Source organism: Etheostoma spectabile, chromosome 15 (genome assembly GCF_008692095.1).
Source record: "Etheostoma spectabile isolate EspeVRDwgs_2016 chromosome 15, UIUC_Espe_1.0, whole genome shotgun sequence".
In the NCBI taxonomy this organism is placed as follows: domain Eukaryota; kingdom Metazoa; phylum Chordata; class Actinopteri; order Perciformes; family Percidae; genus Etheostoma; species Etheostoma spectabile.
The window spans coordinates 1,805,329-1,810,920 of NC_045747.1; the positions used below are offsets into that span (position 1 = coordinate 1,805,329).

General features: G+C 40.5%; 1 protein-coding gene and 1 long non-coding RNA gene across 3 annotated transcripts in view; one reads left to right on the forward strand and one right to left on the reverse strand.

The window, feature by feature from the left end:
* grin2ba (glutamate receptor, ionotropic, N-methyl D-aspartate 2B, genome duplicate a) overlaps positions 1-5,592 on the reverse strand; it is a 150,456-nt gene that overhangs the window by 95,210 nt on the left and 49,654 nt on the right. The window lies entirely within an intron of this gene.
* LOC116703576 (uncharacterized) overlaps positions 1-5,592 on the forward strand; it is a 22,729-nt gene that overhangs the window by 7,141 nt on the left and 9,996 nt on the right. The window lies entirely within an intron of this gene.

A 5,592-nucleotide genomic window follows, 5' to 3' on the forward strand; every position in this document is an offset into this window, starting at 1 on the left:
ATTCAGAAACCGGATCTCACTCAAAACAGTGTGGTTTATTTTTTTTAAGTTTGTATGCGTGTGGAAGCACCAGAGACATAAAATAACACCCCAAATACCAGAAAAAGGGATTTTTTTCATAATATGGGCACTTTAAAACCAGGAAAAGACAACACTTTTGAATTAAAGAATTTAACAGTTGTAAGCTGTAAGCTAGAGCGGGGCAATGTATCAATATTATTATGATATGAGACTAGATATTGTCTTAGATTTTGGATATTGTAATTTTTGTGTTTTATTTCGTATTAAATCTGTATTAATTAATATTTTCCTATTTTCCTATTTTTATTTTTGCTCTTTGCTTTTTAAATGTTTGAGGTTTTAAGTAAAGCACTTGGAGTTGCCTTGTGCTGAAATGTGCTATATAAATAAAATTGCCTTGCCTTACTTTGTGTTGTTGTTCTGTACTTGTCTTTGTAATCTGACTCGATGACATTGAAAACGAGGGTCGCCCCTCAAAGATCTCTCAAGGAAGAATGAATGACTCACCACCCTGACCTCCACAACCTACTGAATGTGAATCGTGAGGTTCAGAATTATTTAATGTAATTCCTGCAGTGCAGTGTTGAGCTATACATTTGTACCTTGACTCGTGAAAACAAGGCTCTGGGTTTCCTGCCAGCCGTAGAACTTCGTGGTGGCTCTCTTGAGGAAGTCATTTGGTCCAATTATTTCTCCCCATGGTCACATAACCGTCAAGGTATATATGGCTAGATGGCTGTAGCACAGTACAACAAGGTGCAATGCACTAATTTCACAATGTTGCCAAATTTCTGGGACCTGACACATGAGTGGTTTCATGAACAAAAGAGCAAATCAGACCCTTTCTATGGTCTCCTGAGACCAATGTAGATTTCCACTTTCTTCATTACTAAGAAATACAGTCTCATTTATCCACTACACAAAATTCAGGCGCTGGACTACAGCAGTGCAAGAACAACTGAAACTATTCTGAGGGCAAAATGTGACTCTTCCTTTGACTTTCTTTCTGTGTATATTGCTAATCTTGCTGGATGTATTTGTGCAGTACACACTACACGGTATATATTCAGTATTTTGTTTTGTGTGGCCACACAGATCAGGCTGAACACAGCGCAAGATCTAATCGTACAAGCGGATACAAATTTGGTTCTCTTTTTTTTTTGGAAAACTTATCTTTGTTGCTGGCATCACTTACTGAGATAAAGGTTCAGCTACAGTGTGATGCAGAATCTACGTGATCCAAAGTGATGCCCAACACGCGGTAGGTAGGTGCTACCATCAACTGGCCCTTATCCAGAACAAAGGGGAGAATCCTACACAGGTCTGCTCTGTTACTTCCACATTCTTATCAGACAAAACAACCTTGGCACAAGTTGGAGAAACTATTCAAAGACTGTGCTGCGACAGTATCAGCTGTGTCTATGTAAACTATGAAACTATGCTTCGATGCTAACCACAAATATTACAATGTCATGAATGTGTAGATTAGGTCAGAGACGTTTTAGAAGCCAGACGCCCTAACTCAGAGTAATTTCCTGTATCTGTGTCCCGTGGGTTTCTCCACTGCCACGCCTCTTAAGGAGACTGACTGCAGCTTCTGTGAGTATTGATTTCAACGGGAGTAGTGACCGTGAACACAGATTATGAGCGATTCTTTCACCCCCATAGACTCTTGGACCATTTTTTCACAAGCCACATATTTCCAGAACATCCTCCTAAGGAACAAAATCTTGCAAGATCTGGCAACCCAGATAAACTCAACGACTCAACAGCAACTAATGTTCGCTATTTCTTTTTTTGTGATGCTAAATAAAAGCTGTGTAAAATATCTTTTAGCAATGAAAAATCTATCTAATAAAGCGGGATGCCTCTGTTTGTATGTTTGCCCGTGGGTGTGGAAGGCTTTTGTAAGATGAAGAAAATAAAAAATAAGTGATTGTGTGTGTGTGTCTGTCTGTGTGTCTGTCTGTGTGTGTGTGTCTCTCTTTGGGGGGAAGGTAACTTGCACGTCACAGGCAGACGCCACACGCAGAACGCTTTAAAGCAGCAGGGGAGGGGGGGGAAACGGCTTTGACTTGCTGGACACACACACACACACACACACACACACACACACACACACACACACACACACACACACACACACACACACACACACACACACACACACACACACACACACACACACACACACACACACACACACACACACACACACACAAGCTAAATGTGAGATTGTCTCTGTCAGCTACTCGCTCCGTTTCTGGTGGTTGTCCATGATGCAACTGTCTGATTACTCCACATCTGAATTGTGATATTTTATGATTAAATTCTGAATCTGCCATGTTCTCTGTCAAATATATAGTAGCACAATGTCTTCCTCTGAAGACATAGACGTAGCCTACACTGTATGTCAGTAGTAAGCTATTCAGTGGAGTTTCTAAGTGGTTTGGGGTCCTTCTTTAAGTAATTTTGGGGTACAATTTGGTTTTTGGGAATTCTACAAGCCCATTCCAAACAGGCATATATTCAACAGGCTCTGTACTAGTATTAATAAATTAAACAAATATAACTTTTCATCTATCCACATGACGATCACTTCACTTTCAAACGATGCCGCGCCCATTTAGGAGACAAGAAGTGTACTGTTTCTTAATATTGCCACCACTTAACGCACTTAAGTTATAGAGAAGTTACAGGTTTAAGGAGTTACAGGCCATATTTACGGTTACCTCTAGAATCTTGTTTAATATGTCACAAATATATTTAAAAAAAGGCAAATTATTAACGCAGGCTGGTGGATTGGCTGCTTGCATGTGTATGATATGTTGTTGTTGTTGTGCTAGTTGTTGTCCTGGTACACAGCGTTCTGTTTATTAGCATATTGCATTGTCTAAAAGTCCCCCTCAGCGCCCTGCCGCCTCATGCCAATAAAAGTCTATTAAGCCTGTTTGACTTTGCAAATGCAAATCAGTCTTTGAGTGAGAACAGGCCAGCCAAAGCTCCAGTCTACCAGACGCGTGTGTGTCTGATGTGACAGAGAACAAATCCTGGAACTAATGCAAATAAATGGGGGTTGTTTTATTGATAACATATAGTAATAATAATAATGATGACAATACAGAACATGGTAACGGTGGTGAAGACAATGGGATGAATATGCTCAGAGGCATGATAATAACAATGATGATTAACTTTATGAAGCTGTTTCATGAGGATTTTATAGTATTCTGCCATCCCAACGACTAATAGTGTGTTAGATTGAAATTAATTGAACTTCCATGATTTTTTTAAGCCATGCTTATGACATGCAAGGAGGACAGCAAGGTCTGTCTGTTGGTCGATCCACCACTTTGGTCCAAACTGAAATATCTCAACAAATATTCAATGGATTGCCATGAAATTTGGTACATACATTCAGGGTGTCCAGGGGATACATCCTAGTGACTTCACTGATCATTTAGTGCATCCAGTAGGCCAAAGTTATCACATAAATTTATGATTTTATAGCCATGCGTCTGACATGGCTTTAAAGGCCCCATGGCATGAACATTTCCCGTTATGAGGTTTTTTAACATTAATATGAGTTCCCCCTACCTGCCTATGGTCCCCCAGTGGCTAAAAATGGTGATAGGTGTAAACCGAGCCCTGGGGATCCTGCTCTGCCTTTGAGAAAATGAAAGCTCAGATGGGCCGATCTGGAATCTTGCTCTTTCATAAGGGGCATGGTACTGAAATATCTCAACAAATATTTAATGGATTGCCATGAAATTTGGTACAGACATTCAAGGTGTCAAGAAGATACATCCTAATGGCTATAGAGATCCTTTAGTGCCACCAGCAGGTCAAAGGTATCACATATATCCTGTGAAATCAACATCTACCGGCTAGATAGAATATTGTAGAGACATTCGTTGTTCCCAGACGATAAGTCCTAATGACTTTTGTGACCCTCTGACTTTTCATCTATTAGATTTGCATTTTTGGTTTTGAGTAAAATGTCTCATTAACTATTGGATGAATTAGAATACCTTTTATGGTGCTCTGACTTTTAATCTAGCGCCATAATTAGGTCAAAATTTTACGACACTCGCTAGATCCTTTCTTTCGCAACCAAACAGAAGAAAGTCTGCAATCTTCATTGATAGAATAATACAATTTTTGTTGCTATTGAAGGTAGCTTGGCTACTCAAAAGCGTCAGATTTGTGCAGGATGTCCTGTGTCCCATAAGTGATGGTTCTCTCTGACCAATCAGTGGTCTGCAGTGTCCACCTTCTAGTGTCGGCCCAGCTCGTTTTGAACCTCGAACAAGGTGGTTAAAAAAAAAAAAGGACTAGGTACTATCCACAACTTTTGCTCATGGAAAACCAAAAGTAGAGTTGAGTTGAGTAGAACCATGTTGTGCAAAGCTGCGGAAAAAAACAGGCAAACACCATGCTGCCTATGTCATCAAACTCCTAAAAGCTGTGTTGTGGGATGACAGACGATAAAATGTGCTTCTTTTGTTTCGGAGATGGTTTTACAACACTGACTACATTACTGGAAGTTGTCAAGTCATGCATGTTTATGTCAGTGTGCATCAAGCTCCATTCTGTGTGTGCTAGTTTTGCCGTTGAACTAGTTTAAGGAGAGGAGCACTGTGGTCTTCTGTTAGTGGAAGGGAACAAAGAAAATTAGTGGCAGTTCTACTTTCATATTTAAAAAAAAAAAACGAAACCACGGGACTAGTTTGTCTTTTTTTAATTTTAATTTAACATACCTTCACTGATATGTCAGCACATATACTAAATGTCCTTTTACTGCCACGTCTATGAGCCAGAACATCATATTAAATAGGGTGTGAAAAAAAATGGATTCTTAGATAAATCACCAGCACAGCACGGCGCAAAACCAGATGCAAGTGTCTTTGCTATTTAGGACCAACGCAGTTGTTAATTTTCCGTCTTGCGCCCACGTTGTTTAAATAGCAAATGCACCTGCGCCCATCTTTGCGCCCTTGGGCATTACAGGGAGGTGTGTCCAGGTGAATTCTTGGTGTATTGCTATCTTGGGGCAACTCTTAAGTCAATAGCGCACACTATGCTTGTTACACACCCACACACCAACACACACACACCCACACACCAACACACCCACAGGGAAGTGCAGCAACACACACACATGCAAAAGATTAAAAACATTACGGTGCCAATCTGCCATCTTAATAGTAATGCGCCAAGGTACAAATGCATGTTACGCCCAAAACTCACCAGTGAATTAAGCACTAAGTTCAACCCTTTTAAACTATGCGCCTGGCGCGCTGACCCTTTTTTCCGCCATCAAGCTAGCAAAAGTGGATTTGGATACGCCCTGAACGCACCTGCGCCATGCCCTTCACACCGTTACAATAGGTCCCTTAGGCTGTTCATCTACTTTGTCACATTACCTCTGACCACCCCATGTTTCATGGTCTAAGAAGCCAATTCACCACCTTTAAACATGACTGAGCCTCTGACATGGAAGATCACTGAGAGAGAAGGTGACTTTCAAAAGCATGTTTAAGGCTCAAGCATGGAATGACTACACAATAA